Below are 20,069 nucleotides of genomic sequence, written 5' to 3' on the forward strand. Positions count from 1 at the left end.
TTACCGCTGGCTATTCAGAGCAATACTGAATCGGCCTTGCCAGGTCCAAAAAATTTAATTACTCAAATTTTATTTCAAAAGTTGCCAGATTTTGAACAGAATTCCTCAGATTTATTTATTTCAGTTTTTAAAAAATCTTCTCCTACATGCATGCCACCCGTATTGCGCTGTGTGTTGCCTGCCATGTAGGTTACCGATATTATATTCAGTCATAGGAGTTTTCAACGCTTCTTGTTTGTTTCGAGCTTCTGTCATATGGTGTATATTAATATTATACACGGATTATATGACATATGACAGAAGCATGAAACAAATGAGAAGCGTTGTAAAGTCTTATAGGTGGCACTGATAGGAATAGTAATGGACAGTGGAAGTGTGACGTCACAACTGTCAATTACTTTCCAAACAAAAGTTGAAATGTCCAATCTCAAGACTTTTTAATTTCTATAAAGTTAACATTTTGCTTCCTCTGCTGCTTTTTCTTTTAAGTATAGTGTTTTTACGATAATACCATCATAATTCAGTGTTCTATTTCTATGAAATACAGTTTAAAAGTTTAAATTAAAGACATTCTAACCTTACTTTATTGATACATGCATTTTATTGCTATTTTTATAAAACAACATGCTTTATTATTTACACAACATTGTAAAATTGTTGTAGTAACTATTAGAATACCTAGATATTGCAAAAAGCGGAAAGATTCTATAAAAAAAATGGAAAAATAACGAAAAATACAAATTATCCACACTAAACAAGGTTTGTTTGGAAAGTGAAACTGACAGATGTCAATAAAATCTACGTCATCACTTCCACGGTCCATTGTTTTTGACATTATTGACAGTATGACAGTTATTATATCGAATTACAGGAAATGACAAATGACAATGCCTCATGACTCCTAAGAAGTCTTTCTTATAAGTCGAAGAACCCCGGACTTACACAGGTGGTTCATAATAGATGACAGTGTCAGGGAACCCCAGGCAATATCATTGTTCGAGGAATTGTGGCGGAATTCACCAAAAGACTTTCAAAAATAACTTTTTTTTACTAAATTTAATAACATATTTTAGCCAGTTTGATTTTCCCAGATATTAGTCATTATAAAAAAGTTTTTCCCCAGTCCCCAAAGATTCTCAATTTTCCCCAGTTCTGAGGAAAAATCCCCAGACCTGGCATCCTTGTAGAATCGCAGTTGACGTGCGTATCGAAGTGGCTTACGAGTGCACCAACTTAACGGTAAATGGCGCGGCCAGGCATAAACGCTAAAATTGCAAGTTTTGCATGGATTTAAAAAGTACTGGGGTCCGCCTGACCTCACAACGCCAGTTGAGGGACTAGTTTAACTGTATATATAAGTGAAGGCTAACATTGGCTAATATTACTTTGTATATGCAAATATTATTAAAATTTAGTCGGGATTAAATGGGGGTTGTACATACTTTGTTGTTTTATTAGTCCCTTTTTTGGCTTTCAGAAATTTAACAACCCTTGCAGCAGTGTAATATACTTTGTGAAGTGTCGATTGATACTTTGCAGGTGCCACAACATTCATTAGAGCCACTTCCTGACTATATTATTTATATTTTCATTTATTTATACATTTTTATCTATTTTCCACATTTATTCTTATTTATGAAAGTCTTGCAAATTGGCCGAATCCTTCTTTGAGTGTCAAGTGGTCATTCTCTAACATAACCTGCTAGTCAACCTTCAATTATGTTTCATTTTTATAGTACTATTGTCTCATATATATAATTTTGCATATAAATATTGGACTTTGTCTTGTTCCCCTTTTTAGGTGGGACACCTCAACTACCACATGATTATTTGACTATTATCCGGTAGTATTGTAGCAAGCTTACAATCTTAGCTGCTACCACAATGGATCATTTCTGTTAAAGCCTACGTACATCCACATGTGAAAACTACTCTTAGCTCTCTTTCAGAAGTGACAGAATTAGCTATAAGTATATTTTACATTTTTTTTTTATTCAATTTAGGCATTTGGATTTGTTTCTTTATTCTTAACTCTTGTTTTTTTATATCAATAAATATGGTCAGTTAGTATAATCTTTTATTTGTTCCTTTCAAATCTCTCATTGTATAATTTTCATTAATATAAGACGTACTTACAGTTGAGAAATAGCTAGTCGAAGGCTTAACAATAAAATTGGCATCTCAAGTGTCCTTTTATAGTTGCATGATTGAGGTGTCAGTTTAGTGGTAAACAAATTGGTACCCAATAATCTATGTAGTAGCTTTACTGGTAAACATTGGTTGCTATTTTGTTACAAAACATTAAAAAATAATGATTTCTCAATTAACACCCTTTGTTTCCATTATAAATATATAAATACCGTCGTCGTGACATTTTCCGTAATATTATAATAATATCGCCCTACATCAAGATGCTGATCTATCCCTTTCCCTGTTCCGCGACCCATTAACCCATTAATCCCCGCGTTGGCCCTTTGACACACCGAAGTGGTGTGCGCCAGTGGCACGCCGACACCCTCTTGCGATTTGCGGAGGCCACAATTTTATGGGATGGTTTTACTCATTGCATTACCGCCACGGCCAGAAGATTTATGGAGTTAGTTTTAGGGCATGGAGGTGTGCGCATAGGATAACTGCCAAAAGGCGAACAACAAAAAAAGGCAACGTCAAAGCAGAATCGGAACATGGGATTATTTATTGACTTTCATGAAGGTGGTGAGGTAATGCTGATTCGGCTGTTGTTCCTGACCTTTCTGTTTTTGTTGCCTAAAATGGACAAGAAGATGGGGATGCTACGATTTCTCAAAATTAATGAAATTCGTAGTTACTTCAGCACTCATTAATAAGAAATTGTGTATAGTTGAATTGATCCAAATTGTAATGATCTTTTTTTTTTTAATATCCACTCATTCCGATCTCCCATTTAGAGAGTAATAGATAGATAGATAGTTAGTTTATTTGACTGTAAGTTAAACATATAAAATATCAACAATCTTAAATTCATCCAAATACAATAATTTGTAAAGAAATTTATAAGGTTTCTCTCTTACATTTTTCACTATCTTAATATCTGAGAACGAAAAGGTGTCAGAATTAATATTTTTGTTGTAATTTGTGCCGATTTCTCCTGCCAAATCCTTGAAATCAATAAAATCATTGTATGAAAATTCTTTTACACGGTACAGTGGATAGGTTTTCTTCGCACTTTTCATTAGCTGGTTGTACTGGGCCGGCACATAAATGGGTCCAGTTTTGCGAGTCCTCCTTAATTCTGTCTCAATAGTTGCATGAACCGAATCACCCTCAATTTGAGTGCCCGGAGATCAGATATTTATGGGAGATGCTTTTGATATTATTGAACTGTGTAATGTCGTACTTGTACATAATCAACAAAAATTTGTTTTTTTGTTGTCCGCAGCAGTTGTCGGACAAGAATGAAAATGAACTCTATATCTCCTTCTGCGCTCATAGCTCTCTCTCTCTTCAATAAATTTAAAAATACATGTAGCTATTTCATTGGCAGCTCTGTGGGCATCACCTTCGTGTAATACATTGCAAATAGCTTGTTTTGTCTTCAAGTCAAATACAGTTAGCGTATACGTAGAGAGTTTCGTCTTTTAATAAAACGTTGAAAGTTCTCTCTTAGGAGTAGGCAATGCTGCTTGTAAATCGTATGTTGCTACGATGACATCTGCTGCCGATTGAGTTTTATTAATCTCTAAAAACAGTACAAACAGTGTGACAACTCAAAATGTAGAAACGAAGTTGAAGCATACACACTGAGACAATTCTAAGAAGATACTACGGACAGATGGAGAATGGAGAATGAAACATAAGAAGACATTACAGACTCTCTATGACTTAATTTAATTTCCACACCACATAAAATAACAACAAATAAAAAGCTCGTTGAATATTTTCTACACCACTCACACGATGCGTCTAATCTTCCTGCTACGTAATTATCTTTCCATTTTCTTTCTCACACTACGACATTAGCGTTTGTATAACAGCTCCCTAAGTCTTTCTTTTTTTTTATAATAATTAAGGTCCATTTTTTAATAATAATTAAAAAATAGCAATCATTATTTCTAGCCACGAAAAAATTCCGTACAAACACGATGTTGATTAATAAATGAATAGGTCCGAGTTCCAAAAATATCTCTTTTTTTTCAAATAAGTAAACATACTATTTTGGGCTATTTTATAGCGTTTTTCAGGGTCGATATTTAGTCCCCATATCCAAGTAATCGATAATCGATACAAGCAGTTCATAATTTATAGCTTTTATTTAATAGCTCTATAATAATAATAATATTCTGGCAGATAGGGTTTTTATTTTTGGTGGATAGTTAATGCAATGTCTTGAGGTTTCTGATAGCAATAAATTATTCATGATCAATAATCTAATGTAAATAAAAATATGACTGTTATTCTCTTCTTAGGTATTTAAGATCGATAGCTATAATTTATTTTCCTTTGACTGACTGAAAATATAATTTTTACAACGATGAAACTGAAAGACAATTATAAAAGTTTTATTAAGCGATTAAAGAAAAAGAATAAACGAACCAACTAACCTTTTACCATGTGACCTTTTCTAAATAATGTTGTATTGAGAAGTCTTTCATCACTTAATCTTACTACATGTTCCGCTTATCTTATTAGAAACGTACTGCTTTTTATCTTCGTAGAGTGTCTCTTTATATCTCCTTCTCCATTCTCCTGTTGTCCGTAGTATCTTCCGTTCCAGTACCAGTAATTTTGTTGCTTCACGCTGGTTCAGCATCCATGTTTCGCTTTTATACGTTATTGTGGGGCGAATTATGGCTTTACGTACTCTTATTTTTGCTACTCTTGAAAGTATTTTTAATTTAAGCACCGTAGCTAGGGAAAAATATGCTCTGTCTCCTGAAATGGCTCTAGCTTTCACGTTATTTTCATAGCTGTTTTTTTATTTTGTCTAAGTCTTGATCTGGGGTTCTTTGTAACCACATGTACTTGATCTTATCCTCGTTGATTTTAAAACTAATAACGCGGCCTCGTTTTGATATAGGATTAAGATTTCTTTTGCAGTTCTGGTCGATTGTGCAATCATGTCCACATCGTCAGCAAAAAACAGTAATATTTTTGACACCTGTCCATCAAAGTTATTTGTCAACTTTAGCTGTCCTATTTTCACTACATATTTCAAGGCGAAACTTAAACACTTAAACTGGCACAAGCACGTTTTTGTCCAAAGACTAGACGAGATCAAAAGATCACTTTAGAAACACAACTCAAAATAACAGAAAGAAGACAGTTACAAAGTGAAAGGGACATTGACCCACAAACCATTCGGGCACTCAATAAAGACATATCGAAAGCTGTGAGAAGAGGTATTATAAAATTTAAACATAAAAAAACCGTACAAACTCTAGAGCAAAACAGGAGCATGAAGGTAGTGAGACGAAAAATGGCGACAAGTAGAAAAGAAATTTTCCAGCTTAGGAATAAAGAGAGTAAAGTAACAACAGACAGACAGAAAATACTTGAAATAGTCGAAGAATTCTACACTATATTATACACAAACCAAATTAACAATAACGTAAATGAAGACGGTAGACAAAAGGTTCAAAACCATGGATCTGAGGACATTCCATAAATTACTCAAGATGAGATACAATATGCACTCAAAAAAATGAAAAACAAGAAGGCGCCAAGAGATGATGGAATAGTTACAGAAGCTATAAAACTTAGCGGAACTTCTCTTCTAAAAAAAATATGAGACCTCTTCAATCTCTGCTTGTATAGTCAAAAAATTCCTATAGCTTGGAACAACTCCATTACAATTCTTCTGCATAAAAAGGGTGACAACATGAACCTAGAGAATTACAGGCCAATTTCTCTACTTAACCATTTATACAAACTGTACACCAGAATAATAACCAATCGATTGGAAGCAAAACTTGAGCTATATCAGCCAAGAGAACAGGCTGGTTTTCGCCCCAACTACGGTACAAATGACCACCTACAATGCATAAAAGTCTTGATTGAAAAATCAATTGAATACAATAGACCTCTAGTTCTAACATTTATAGACTTCCATAAAGCATTTGATACTATCGAACTACCCACACTTCTAAAGGCATTGGAAGAGTGTCGAATTGATCATAGGTACACCAATATTATAGAAAATATCAGTACCAATATCAGTACTACCAATAAGAAACATATCAGAAGAGGTATTCGACAGGGAGATACTATGTCGCCTAAGTTGTTCATTACTGTACTTGAACATGCTTTGAAGTCACTGGAATGGGAAAGTAAAGGAATAAAAAATATTGATGGTGAGATGGTGAGAGATCTACATTAAAAAGATTTGATGTACGCCAACACATTTTATTAAACATCTGTAATCTAGAACACTATTTTCTATTCCTCTGGCCCTAATTAAACATAGCATCATAATGAGGCAACCAAAAGTTATTACAAAAATATCTAGACCTATTCAGTTTATAATTGCCAAGGTAAAGCACACAATCGCTGAATATTTAGACGAGGAATAAAGTTCTAAGTTACTATAATTATCTTCATAATGCATAAGTCAAATAGTGCAGACACTGCTGCAAACTTATTAATGCGCAAACTTTCGTAACGGTGGAATACTTCCTGGCGTATTGAAGATCTATGTTAATATTGGCCAATTTACAATTTAGCAGCAGTTTATACAAAATTGCTGCTCAGTTATTTTCCAAACTGTTTATAAAATTATTTTCCGAAAACTTCATAACTAATGCAATGATTCTACACTACCGAGAGGTATTTTCCGACATCAGCTCTTAGGAAATCAACCTTAGGGAAAATACATGAAACGAAATGATAACTAAAACATCTAAGTATCTTATGAAATGAAGAAACTGTGTACAAAAATCCTGTAAATTTTGCTAAAATCTTTGTAGAATAACTACTCTACTTTATTGATAAATAGTGTTAACGGCACAAAACTTAATATTATTTGATATGGGATTAAAATCACAATAAGAATTGCAATTTTCATTTATGTTGACGCTGACGTTTCGATTTCCAATTTTGAAATCGTTTTCAAAAAATTCTGAAATAAAAACTATAAATGATCTTAACCTGTAAATGTTTATTACTTGATGCTGTATAATAACCAATTTGACAGTTGACTTAGTTGACCTCGATCTTATAGGCATCAGCCATTCTTTGAGTGTTATATCGTCCGATTGATAAAAATTCTGATCCTTCTGTACTTTTGTAGTTATTTATAGATGACATGTCTCTAACCTTCTATTAACTCGTTAGTGTTTTGGACAGAATAGATCTCAGTGTGTTCATTGTTATATTGTTGTGATGCTGTTTTTATTTCCTATCTTATTTAATTTTTCCAGATCAGCCTTTTGGCACTTGTACTAAACCAATTTTTGCCCTTAAAAACTTCCACTTCTCGGCCTCAGATCGCCCGTAAATTATTTTTCCCTTTATTTCTCTTATATTTCCTTCCTTTTCCAATGGATATCATCCTGTTACTATTTTTTGGCTTCAAAAGTTATCAGCCCTGACCTATCAAGGCTGTTCAGCTAAACCTAACTTATTTTTTAAGCGAATACTTAAGGTTAACTAATATATTTTGTGGAAATTAGAAACAGCATTGTTATTTTATCTTATATTCATTATAAAGCATAATATGACCAAACTATCGTAAAAAGAAAATATTTAATCAGTTTATAATATTTAGTGCACACGTCTGAATACTTGCAAAGGTAAATATTGATAAAATTGAAAAGGGAAAAACAACAGTAAGGTAAATGTTTTACATAAAATTTAAAGGAATAAAAAACAATTTATTATAAAAAAAAGAGCATTACAATTTAGATCAATTCAACTCTGCGCAATTTCTTATGAATGAGTGCTGAAATAAATACGAATTTCATTAATTTTGAGAAATCCTAACATTCCCATATATACATGAATCCCCGTATACATTAATGTATATGGACAATGCAATCTGTGATTTTTTCTGAGAAATATTCACCTACACACAATTGTTTGTCTCTGTCTACTGAACCTACCTATCAGAAAGAATATGGCACTGGAAAGAGGCCACGACAAGAACTACAAAAATCTATTTTTGTCACCTTTTTGATATTTTTGCACAGTTTGCAATTTAGTAAAATACTGCACAGCTTATGCATGTCTTTATTCAATGGTGGCGCTGTTTGCTTTGTATTATATATCACTTTCAGATTTGTATATTTTTACACGTTGATATTTTATTATTATGTTCCTTCTGCCACATTGTTGTTTCCAGCTGATGCATAAATATTCTGTTCTGTCTATTCTGCATCAGTTTTCGCATCACATAATTCACTTTGAATAGGGAGAGCTTGAAAGACTTTGGTGTTAATATTTGTTTATCTTTCAAAGTTTTACTGCAAGTATTGCCTCGCTGGTCTCTACTAAAGTTGGCAAATAACAAACGCATTTACTGTTGAAGTTATTTGAGTTAATAACTCATATTTTTATCGATTTGGATAGCGTTAGTTCTATTTGAGTTTGGGAAGTTTTTATAACGGATCATGGCACACACGCGTACGAATTTAGTCACATCAATAAAAGAAAATGGTTCTTTAAAGGATATTATTAGCGCTAATAAAAAAAGCGTGGGCAAATATTAATATAGAGTGGAGTAGACAACTTAATATAGCAGAGCAACATAGAATAAAAAATTGGAAAGCAGTAAATTAGACAAATTGGAAAAAATATTATTAATTTGGAGATTAAAATCACTTTTGCTAATATTAACTTTTTTTAAAAACAATTACATGAGGTACGTATCAAGGCTTATAATATCTTAAATTTCCATACATTTAATGGATGTAATCGTAGACAGAGATTTAAATATAATACAGAATGTCATAAAATCAAAGTAATTACTATTTAAATGGGAATAAGCCACAATTAAAGGTTAAAGTACGTTTATTAACGTTTTAATTTCCACTTCGAAAATCGTTTTCTAAATACAAACATTAGTAAATTAAGAAATTTTGTTTTTTTGTTACTTGGTGAAAAATTCTTCTAATCATTTAATTTTATCTGACTTATTTATATTGACAATTCATACATACATTATACATTTTAAAGTAGACGACTTTAAAATGATATTGCCAATATTGTTGAGTTGCGTTCCTGGGACGACTTTACTTGTAAGATAGTTCATTCGATTACATGAAATCAACTTTAACTTGAGAATATCCGTCACAAAAAACCATAGCATGTAATTCGTCTTTAAAAAGACAAACGTATGCCACGATGTCAATAAAAATCTCCTGTTAGTGATTCCATAGTAAATTATGAGGGAAAACCCAGGAAAAAAACCTCATAATACTATCCCGACATAGTAAGTATTTGGTCGTGCATTTAGTTTACTTTCAATAAACACCAAATTCTGATTTTATATGTTTGTTATTTAAAAAACATAAATGATGTATCCTCTATATGTTCCCGACTTACTAATACTGGTATTTTCCTTTTAATAACTTCCTCTTTTAATATGGGTAACCAGATCCTACTACATTCTGCCGAGGAATTTGTGACACAATTGGTCTCATTTAGCATAATTAGAGCCGGTTCTTTGATTTTTCTCTTTTTACCATCCGTTTCTTTTAGTACTATATTTGAATCATTCAAATGTTTGAATCAAATGTTTTTCCTCCAAGACGAATTTTCGTTAGAACAAGTAACTTTGGCTCTATCGTATAAGATAAAATTTTAAGAAAAATGGTTTAAAAATCTATTGATTTTCCTTTTGAAATTAAAAAAACGAGTGTGGCAGTCCAGTGGGACTGCCGGTAGAAGTTATACTTCTATACACGCGTTCGCCGTTAAAAATTTATATAGGAGTCAATCTGCACAATCATTACATATGTAATGCTATAGGTAAGAGAGAGCAGAAAGAGAAAAATAATTAGTTATATAGGTATATGGTGCATCGTTTGCTGTATATAAACATTTGACCTGTAATAGGAGTATAGTAAATGAAGGATTGTATCAATATTTTAATGAAAATATATATTTTTATTTTTATATATGTATAAAAGGAGTTGAATGCAAAAAAAAATTTACACATACTCTGCAGTAAAATTCATTGTTTATTTTGTTATTAATATAAAAATTACAATACAATAAATACACTGCAACATAATTCAATATAATAATACAATATAAATTAAAATGTAATATTCATAAGTATTTAAAACTACCAATATACATAACTTACTTTACGAAGATAAAAATAAAAAACCAACAACTCGGATTATGTTGTACATTTTCATTTTATTTTAAAATTTATGTTTTTTGCGTATATTACATATATTTAATAAGATTAACGTGAGGTTTTTAAATATTTCAAAAATAAAAAAGGAAATTCATAATTGGGATTCGAACTCACAACCACCAGCGTATGAACCAAACACGTAAAGGATTTGCCAATTAGACATGACACTAACGGATTTCAAAATTGACAGTTCTCGGTAAAACAGTGATTATTTTGAAATACAAAAGCCTAAAATAATTATAAACGTTTAATTTTAAATAATACAAAACAATAATATATATATAATACATACAATATTATATATATAATATTAAATACAAAAGGAACATTTTTATTCTCGAGAGAGGAAGAGAGAGAAAACATATCTTCTGTCTCTCTCTTACTCATTATCTTACATATGTAATGATTTCACAGATTCACTCTCATGCAAATTTCCAACGCTGACCGTGCGTTTAGAAGTATAACTTCAAAAATTTTTAGCACTGGGACCTAAATTTTCTGTATGTCCTTCTAAACCAGATGTTAGAGTTGTAAATTTACTTTCTGATATCGAATCAATAATCAGACCACTTAATGATGTTCAAAAGGATTTTGTTAGGTCTAAATGTTCAAATGTTATTATCAACTTTTTATATAAAGAAGTCAAAGATAATTTTTTAAATAAATACTATGTACAAACTAAACTTTTTCTTAAAAACCATCCTGAAATTTACATTGTCAAAAGCGATAAAGGTAACGTAACTGTTGCAATGTATACAGAGGATTACCTGCAACAAACTGGAGAACTCTTAAATGATACTAAGTATTACACTACACTTCGAAAGAGTCCTGTTTGTACGTTGCAACAAAAAGCAAATTGTCTAGTCTCTAAATTACACAGAAAGAAGTTTATTGGTAATAAAAAAACAAGAGAGCTCAAAATATATAATTCTATTGCTCCACGTTTTTATGCTCTACCTAAAATACATAAACCAACTTTATCTATGGGACCAATAGTTTTATCTTTATGCCCTCCTAATGAACCAACGGCACAACTCCTCACTGACATCTTAACTGAAGCTTATAATATAAACAACAATATTTACATTAAAGATTCATTTGTCTTTAGTTCTTTCATTATTAATTTTCAATTACCACAAAACTATGTTTTGGTTAGTTTTGATGTAACGTCTCTATCTACTAATTTACCTTTAGATTTAATCATAAGTAGTGTTGAGAAACATTGGAATGAGATTTCATGACATACTAATATTGCCTTATTACATTTCAAAACACTTATCAACTTTGTTTTTGATTCTAATATTTTTATATTTAAGGTGTCTATTATAATCCCATTTTCGGAAGCCCTATGGGATCTAGTCTTTCACTTATTCTAAGTAGCTATGTCATGGATGATGTTATCAATGATTGTATCAATAATTGCACTTTTTTCATTCCTTTTATTAAAAGATATGTACCTAGATGATTTAGTTTTGGCACTTCCTAAACACAAAATTCATTCAGTAAGAACTATAGATAATCTGTTAAAAACCAGATGGTTCAGAAAACCCATGTGTAGCAATAGATTTATAAGCTGTTACTCACATCATTAAAACAATATGAAAGCGAACCTTGTAACAGGAATAAAAGAACGTGTTTTAAGGCTTTCTCATCCAGATTATCTACAGGAAGATCTTTAATTGTTGAAAACTTTTGATCTTTTTTGTTTTTTAATTGAGAACTCTTATCGTCCAGATATGCTACATAGCATGTTTTTTTCTAATACTGTTAATATAAATAACTTAACACCATTTTTTGCTAAATCTCAGAATATTGTATCCAACAATCAGAACATCTTTTATCATCCGCTACCTTATATACCATCCTTAATACCTAAATTAATACAAATACTAAGGGTTATTGACAATATAAAAATAGCAACAAAAAACATCAAAACTATTTCATCTTTGTATTCTAAAACTAAATATCCTATAGATAAATTAGATAAAACAAATGTAGTATATTATATATCATTATAGTTGTACTCAGTGTGAAGCTGTGTATGTTGGTGAGACCGGGAAAAATCAATCAAATCGTATTATTTCTCACAGGAGTGATTGTACAATAAAAAAAACTATCTTGTGCTTTGGCAGAGCATGTAATCGACAAAGACCGTATTATGGATTTTGATAATATTAAAATTTTGTGTAATGAAGGTAATACATTTAAAAAGACCTTTTTAGAAATGGTTTGTACTCGTAATAGCAAGAGTTATAATAATTTAAACAAAAGATCAGAAATTCAAAATCTAAGCAAAATTTATAATTATATTATTTCTCTATAATTCATTTATAAAACTAGTAAAATATCACATTTTTAATTTTATTTTCCATATACTTGATACATTTTTTCAGGTATCTGTGAATAATAAATAAATCGTCTCTTATATTATTAAATAAAAAAGAATATTTACCAAAATTTTAGTTTTGGCAACATAATTGTCAAAAATAAATTAAAATACAAACTGTTGTCATTCATGACATTGAGGGTTATTGTAATTTTATTGGTTGATATTCTAATTTATTCATAATTTAACAAAATTCAATGGTTTTTTGATCAAATATTTTTCGGTTCATTAATACCTTCGATGGTGACGTGGTTTGGGTGGATTTTGGCGTAGTGGTTAGTGTGGGGATGGGCGCGGAGGTTGACGTGAACATTTCTGACAGTAGGATTGATTGTCGGGTGGAGTGGACGATATTTTCGTTATGAGAGGTCTCAGTAAAGAAGGCATTAGAGACGATGTCAAAAGCTCGGCGCAGTGATAATCGACGCAGTCGATAATCCGACGCACGGAAGACTGTTGACTTAGTTTTAGGTTTAATATATACATATATACACAATTATATATATATATATATATATATATATATATATATATATATATATATATATATAAATTAAGGATCACTCAGAAGAGTGGTGGGTTTTTTCGGTCAAAAGGTGGAGAAAAAAGACAAAGTTGATGGCTACTTCATCTATTTATTGAAGACGTTTCGCTTTCTTAATCAGAAAGCATCATCAGTTCATCTAAAAAGAACAATATGAAAAAACCACACAAGCATGGAAAAGTTGTTACATGTGTTACCTTAAAAAGATATGTAGCAGTCAGTGATAACAAAGTTGTAAAGACACTTAAGTAAATGGACATTATACGATTATATATATATATATATATATATATATATATATATATATATATATATATATATATATATATTGTTATGATATGTAAAATCGAGAAAATATTGGTTTGTTTAAAAATATTTCAAAGTTCAAAAACATTAAAATAATTCAGATAAGTAGGATAATATCCAACAAACATTTCGAAGAAGGAAAGTTATTAAATTCTTGGATTACCTGTACTAAACAAAATGTAAGCTTTGCATAAATTATTTCTTTGTTATACTTGAGTGACCCGCATAATTTTAAGTGAAATCCAAAGACAATTGAACAGGGTTTTCCAAAATACATTAATGCAGTGATTAGAGACAAATAGAAGAGATTTTAGAAAGAGGTTTTTGTTAGTTTTTAAGAATTATAGAAAATATTATTTGTAAATAAGTTTTAGGAAATTTAATAATTATAGGTAAAAATTTGTTTGTTATCGAAATGAAAAAATGGGGGAATTGTGACGAGTTTTGATTGGCGGAGATTGAAAAAGGTGGGATAAGTATGTAGGAAAAAGTTTAGCGAGATTGAGGAGGGAGAAAAGATGATCAGTTGATTTTCCAAGTCTGTAAGACGAACAGTGATTGTTCTCTGGTAGTTCCCAAGAAGTAGCAAGCAGTAGTGTTGAATGTTAGTGAGTTTTTGTGGAGTTAGTGTATCTGACAGAAGCTGAAGCAGCAAAATATTGTAAGTCATATTTTCCTACTTATATTCCAAGAGTCACTGTTCAGGCCAACGAGAGATTCAGTTTATCGTAAAGAGAAGATATTCCAAGAGTCATTTTTCACTCGGGCCAACGAGAGATTCAGTTTATCGAGAGGAGAAAGGCTATCATAATTTGAATGATTGTTGCTTTTGAAGGAGATCATTAAGGACGATATACTTGCAACAATCTGTTGTAAGATTGCTGATTACATAGGGAGCGGTTGAGAGGAGATAATACAGTCTACAAGGAACAAGGATTTGGACCACTCATCATCAGAGAGAGATATTTTTGTTTTCTGCAGTTTTTTTTCTTTTATTGATAACACAATTTTTACACGTAATTTAGAAAGGATATAAATATTTTGATTAGGAGAGTTAGAGTAGTTTGGGATTTTGAGTTTTCAATTAATATTGTTTGTACCATTAATTTTGATTGTTCACGTACGGAGAACAAAATTTTGAGAATCCTTATATGAGATTTGTTTATTGAAAACTTTTGAGTGTGAATTATTTCATTATTTTTATTTCAATATATAGTGTTAGATCATATGTGTTTTTTATTATTCCGGTATTCTTTGGACCTTACCTTTCACATGTAATAGCATAGATATTGAAGCACGAATTTAACCCTGAGATAAAAGAATTAAAAATTGTGATAGAGTCATAATCATATCATTTAAATAATTTTAATTAATCAAAAAAATTAATTAGCTAATTATTGCTTGGCGCACCAAGACTTTAAATATCACAATAATATATATATATATATATATATATATATATATATATATATATATATATATATATATATATATATATATATATATATAGTATAGTCTAATCTAATATTTTAAAGGAAACAACTCAAAATAAATTTTCAGAAAAATGGGCGGACTTTTTATACCGAAACAACCCTTTCACCCTCTCTTAGATTTATTTGAATATGGACCTACATATGAAAATAAATCTGGCGGTACCAAGTTTCCAGATATTAAAATCCATAAATTTCTGTAATCAGTGCCAGTCTGGGCAGTAAATTAAAGTTACAATTCAGGGAACAGTTACTTCTATTAAATCCCTTAACCACCAACGTACAGGACATAAGTTTTGAGATTAAATGTAACTGTCTTCAGCAGGAACAAATGGATAGTATATTATTGAAACTTCAGCACAAGTGGCTAATTTTACATTTTTTGACATGAAAAAATATATCTATAAAGATTAAAGTTAAACTTTTAGACTTAATCTTAATTTGCATGCTCCTTACATCTATCATTATAATTGATACAATTGATCGAGTTTTTTTTAGAAAATAGCACCTATAAATTACTATTTTAATGGAAATAAGCCACAATTAAAGGTTAAAATAAGTTTATTGACGTTTCAATTTCCACTTCGGAAATCGTTATCAATATACAAACATTATTGTTTGTATTTATTTATTCGTGTCTGAATTTATTCACAAAAGAAAAAAAAGTTTTTGGTAGAAAACTTCAGAAAGAAAGTCTCAGTCTCATGGTATGCGCGAATGCATCAGGATCTCACAAATTGAAGTTACTAATCGTTGGTAGGTCCAAAAAACCTCGTGCTTTCAAAAATGTTAAAATTAAGAAGCTACCAATTACCTACATGTGGCAAAGCCGTGCCTGGGTGACAAAAGAAGTTTTTCTGGATTGGTACAAGAACAACTTTGTCCGACAAGTTAAAGATGAGCTAAGAAAAAAGAAACTGCTAGTGAAAGCTTTCCTTGTAAATTAAAAATCGAAACTGCCGGTGGATATATCAACGCCATGTACTTACCGAAAAATACTACTGCATTGATTCAGGCCATGGATCAAAACGTTATCAAAACCCTCAAGGCACACTACAAGAAACAACTCCTTGTGGATATTTTAAGTCAACCTAACGCTGACATCACTTCAATTTTGAAAAACATCAAAGATGCGATTATCAATTTTGCGTTTGCCTAGCAGCAAGTCAAGCCTACCACACTGATTAAATCGTGAAAGAATATTTGGCCTAACAACTCACTCCTTCCAATAAAAGTTAACAAAAAATCCAATGACTAACATGTGCAAGCTGTACTAGATGCCAAATTTGCAACGATATGATTAATTTATCAGAATCAAGAGAAGCTTTAGAAAAGTGAATTTTAGATGACAATCTCAATGCTGACTTAACAGATGAAGGAGTAATTAACGAAATGACAGAATCTGATGAACACATTACCCAGGAAGCACAGGATGAATTGTCTTTTACCGTCAACTGTGATGATGCTATATTGTCTGCAAACACTTTGATGCGTTGGTGCGAGGAAAGAGCATATGAATTTGAAAAAATTTTGATGTTACAGGAGACACAAGAATAAGCAGTGACAGACTGTCTAAACAAGAAAAAGCAAAAGACAATCAAAGATTTCTTCAAAGTGTAAGCACAGTATATATGTATTTACATACGTCCATAATTAATCTACCTTAGTAGCGACATTTAGTTATTAGTACGTATAATGTTTATAAGTTATTGTTAACTGTATGTACATTAAATTGATTAGCTTCCAGATTTTTTTAATAAACATGTTTTAGTTATCCGAAATGGATGTTTCATTTGCATATTAATCTTGGTAACATTTTACTTATAAAATTTAAGAATATTGTAGGCTACTGCTAGCAAAACAATGCCAAATATATAATCACTTTCGGTAATCCGGACACTTTTGGTAAACCGACACCCCTTTGGTCTCATACCTGTCTGATTATTAAGGAACTAACTGTATACATAAAACATAACTACTTAATTCAATTCGAAAAGATAACTTGAAACTCGTAAAATTACACTAAATTCACTTACCTCCATATCCATTTACAATTTTTTTTTCAGCATGTTTATGTTTTGCTACCATTTTCCATTATTAAGAACTGAGTATACTTGTAGCACTTGAGTAAAATTATAGGGTGAGTCATGAGGAACTTTACATACTTCTACCATATGTAGAGTCCCTCAGGGAGCATATCATGTGGCCACTAAAAAATGTCAACTCCTCTTCTTTATTAATTAACAGGGTGATTTGTGTAATTGACCATTTATTTCATTTTACTGTAGTGTTTATACGGCTCATTTGATTTTTTTAATTTTTGCATGATACAGTACACTACTATCAAGCATTCGACTGGTATTAGCTAAACTAAAAAATTCCAGGACTGGCTTTGGAAAAATTAATTTAGGGATTCGTATTAAATATTACACCCTGTATATATTTTTTTTTAAATGCAATAAGTGATTTTCAAACTACATAAATAGCCAATGAAAACGACATATGCGACAATGTTGTCGCACTTTTATTAAATTTTTAGTGAACGATCAAATCTTACCAAAAATAGAACAACCATAATGAAGTATCAAATTATAAGGTAATTAATTTAAACAAATGTTATAAATTTCAAACATTTTAATTGAAATGATAAACTGAGTCACTGCACAACAAAAAACAGTAACTACTAACAATAACGAAGAACAATTAAAAAAAAACTAAAAATATGTACATAGTTATGATAAACCCATAAATTAGAACTGGAAAAGATACAATAATGGTAACAAAATGAAAATAATTCAAAATAGATTTTCGAAATGGAACCCTGTAGCCTGTACACATTTTTGTTGCCGAATTGTTAATTGACGTATTGAATTACGGATACTCTGGGGATCGTTTCTAATAGTATTACAACAATGTATTATTCTATCAATTAATTGTTGTCGGTTATTAATATTCACTGCGTAAACTAGTTGCTTCAATCGTCCCCAAATATGGTAATCCACGGGATTGAAATCAGGGGATCTTAAAGGCCACGAAATAGGACCTGCACGTCCTATCCACCTGTTGCCATAAACATTATTGAGATGTTGTCTCACTGCCAGTAAAAAGTGTGGGGGTGCCCCATCATGCTGAAAATACATCCCTCGGATAGCAACGTTCGCGTTGGCAAGCAAATTCGGCAAAATATTTTGTAGAAAGTTCAAATAGATCTGCCCTGTTAAAGGACCATCAAAAAAGTGAGGACCTACTAATTGGTTATTTATGACACCAATCTACACGTTAACCGAAAACCTTAACTAAGAACGACGTTCTCGAATAGCATGGGGATTTTCTTCTGCCCACACATGTGAATTTCGTGAATTATTTATCCCGTCTCTGGTAAATTGGGCTTCATCTGTAAATAGTGTCCTGTATAGCGTTGGTCGGTTATTGTTAATCCATCTACAAAATTCCAACCTATCGATCTCATCTCCAGCATGTAGTCGCTGAACCATTTGAATGTGATATGGGTATAGATTATTTTTTTGTAAGACTCTACTTACTTTTGATTGAGTAACATTGAGTTTTCGACTTACTTGTCTAGTGCTTATTGTAGGGTTCATAGTAACGGCGTCCATAATGTCATCTTCCTGCGCTTCATCTACATGTCGCTCTGTTGTTCCACTAGGAAAAGTGCCATTTTCTCGCAAATAATTAAAAACTGACCCAAATGTTGGATGACTGGGAGTTCGACGATTAGGAAATCTCCTGCAATATTCTCTACTAGCAGCCCTACCATTCCCATTACAGAATCCATAAACAAATATTATGTCTGCATATTCTGTGGTCGAAAACTGATGTGGCATTTTGAACGAAAGTAACAAAAGCTCTACCAAAACTAACACAATGTACTTAACGTAGATATGACAGAAGAAATATGTATTCTTGTACACATAAATAACAATTGATAATGACAATAATGACAATGGGTATAAAATATCAAGAAACGTCAAACGGTCAACGCCAACCTTCATTTTAAACTTTTTTAGATTTATTTTTATTTAGTACAGTTGATGCAATGTATTATTATTTGACATAAAATTTTAATCATTTACAATCAACAAAAACTAACACATACAAGAGGTTTGACTTTTTAATCAATTTAATTTATTATTTATCGAAAATAATGCCCCAATACGATCTATGAGTAAAAATTTAAAATTGAAAAACAATTGATTCTATCGTAGAGATAATACAAAGTGACAGTAAAGATGTTAATTTTCTACGTATTAGATTATGTTGTAGGAACTTATTTTAATTAAAATGTTTGAAATTTATAACATTTGTTTAAATTAATACCTTATAATTTGATACTTCATTATGGTTGTTCTATTTTTGGTAAGATTTGATCGTTCACTAAAAATTTAATAAAAGTGCGACAACATTGCCGCATATGTCGTTTTCATTGGCTATTTATGTAGTTTGAAAATCACTTATTGCATTTAAAAAAAAATTATACAGGGTGTAATATTTAATACGAATCCCTAAATTAATTTTTCCAAAGCCAGTCCTGGAATTTTTTAGTTTAGCTAATACCAGTCGAATGCTTGATAGTAGTATACTGTATCATGCAAAAATTAAACAAATCAAATGAGCCGTATAAACACTACAGTAAAATGAAATAAATGGTCAATTACACAAATCACCCTGTTAATTAATAAAGAAGAGGAGTTGACATTTTTAGTGGCCACATGATATGCTCCCTAAGGGACTCTACATATGGTGTATGTAAAGTTTCTCATGACTCACCCTGTATTGTTTGCTCTAAAATTTCCTAGTACTTCCGCCATAATTTAAATAAAAACTTACATTCCAAACTTACCTAAAAATAAAAAACAAAATTAGTTTAAGAGAGAAAATTATAGCAAAATAAAAGTTCTACAGTAATATAAAAGTATTCGTCTTTTATTTTTATTTAAAACTTTATTATGTCTTTTTGATGTCATGAAAATTTAACGTATTTCG

At 31.0% G+C, this 20,069-nt stretch overlaps 1 protein-coding gene and 1 long non-coding RNA gene across 2 annotated transcripts in view; both read right to left on the bottom strand.

Moving 5' to 3' along the window:
- Positions 1-20,069, bottom strand: part of LOC140439091 (uncharacterized) — a 347,460-nt gene that overhangs the window by 217,026 nt on the left and 110,365 nt on the right. The window lies entirely within an intron of this gene.
- LOC140438104 (uncharacterized) overlaps positions 1-20,069 on the bottom strand; it is a 108,905-nt gene that overhangs the window by 88,146 nt on the left and 690 nt on the right. The window contains exons 2-3 of the long non-coding RNA XR_011950437.1: positions 19,854-19,926; positions 17,102-17,187 (exon numbers count right to left, since the gene is read on the bottom strand). This is a non-coding gene — a long non-coding RNA (uncharacterized lncRNA). The remainder of the gene's footprint in view (positions 1-17,101; positions 17,188-19,853; positions 19,927-20,069) is intronic.

This window comes from Diabrotica undecimpunctata, chromosome 4 (genome assembly GCF_040954645.1).
Source record: "Diabrotica undecimpunctata isolate CICGRU chromosome 4, icDiaUnde3, whole genome shotgun sequence".
NCBI lineage: Eukaryota > Metazoa > Arthropoda > Insecta > Coleoptera > Chrysomelidae > Diabrotica > Diabrotica undecimpunctata.